Raw genomic sequence first — 1,480 nt, forward strand, 5'->3', positions numbered from 1 at the left:
CCCCCTGGCACTCAGACCTGATTAATGGGGGGCCTGGGAAGGCGGGCGCAGACCCCCAGGCCCGGCCATCCGGGCTCTTTGGGCGGGAAGCGCCGGGCGGGGGAGGGGCAAAGGGCGGGAACCACTGACCAGACCTCCAGCCCCGCGGGGGCACCGGCGGCCACGGGAACGGTTTTCGGCGGGAAAACCACGCGGCGGGCGGGCCCACAGCCCGAGGCGGACAGACCGCGGGCCGGGCCTCAGTTTCCCCCAAAGGAACGCGGCGCCTCCAATGCTCAGCCGCCCGGAACGCGCACTCACCGCCGGGAGGGGCTCCGGGCGGGGCTCCCACACGGACTTCAGCGCCCGCAGCGCCCTCAGCCCGCCCTGCGGGGAGGGGCCGGGAGCAGCGGCTTTAAAGCACAGACACCGCCTCAGGGAGCCGCCACCGGCCCCTCCGCAGCCGCTTCCGGCTGCCAGGACTGCGCATGCGCCTCCCTGCGGGGGCGGGGCCTGAGCGGCGCGGCTCCGTGGTAGGGGCGGGGCCAGGTAGCCACGCCCCTGCAGGGATGTGGGGAGGGATGAGCAGGAGCAAGGGGACAGGGAGGTAGAATATACCCTCCTTGTTTAAAGATCCCACGAAACATGCAAGATGACCCAAACCGGTTTATCTCAGTGGATAGAGCGTCGGCCTGCGGACTGAAAGGTCCCAGGTTCGATTCAGGTCAAGGGCATGTACATTGGTTGCGGGCACATCCCCAGTAAGAGGGTGTGCAGGAGGCAGCTGATTGATGTTTCTCTCTCATCGATGTTTCTAGCTCTCTATTCCTCTCCCTTCCTCTCTATTATATAAAAAAAATCAATAAAATACATTAAAAAAAATAGAAGCTGCACATACTTGTGCCAGAATTTACAATAGTTACCACGCCACACCAAATTTCAAGAGGCATGAGAAAATACCAGAAATCAAGCAGCCATCTCTATCAGTAAAGAAATGGGAGAATGGACATTGAGGGACAGCTGGTTCTGTCTGGCCACAGCAACCTCCCCGCTCCATTACAGCCCTTTAGGAGTCCCGAGACCTTCTCTGTGCCATGCACTGTGACCCACTTGGCACCCATGAACTCATTTAGTCTTCACAACCACCCTAGATGGTAGTTATCTCCATTTTACAAAAGACAAAACTAAGTTCAGAGACTGGGTAACCTACTCACGGATACGCAGCCATCAACTGAAAGAACTTGGTATTTAGACCCAGGCTGTCTGGTTCTAAGGCACCTGCCCTTAACCACCACATACTCCGCCGAATTCTGTGATACCGAACTGACCAGAGGACTCTGCTGGCCGGCACCACCCCATGGACCCTCTGTTCCCCGGCCAGCTGCACGCCCCACAGAAACCCCATGCCCTGTAATTAGGACTTCCTGGGAGGGAAGGGCAGAGACCAGGCCCTGACATGGAGCCCCTCCCCCCCATGTTAGTGACGAAGACCAGAGGACCA

This window comes from Pipistrellus kuhlii, unplaced genomic scaffold, assembly GCF_014108245.1.
Source record: "Pipistrellus kuhlii isolate mPipKuh1 unplaced genomic scaffold, mPipKuh1.p scaffold_m20_p_71, whole genome shotgun sequence".
NCBI lineage: Eukaryota > Metazoa > Chordata > Mammalia > Chiroptera > Vespertilionidae > Pipistrellus > Pipistrellus kuhlii.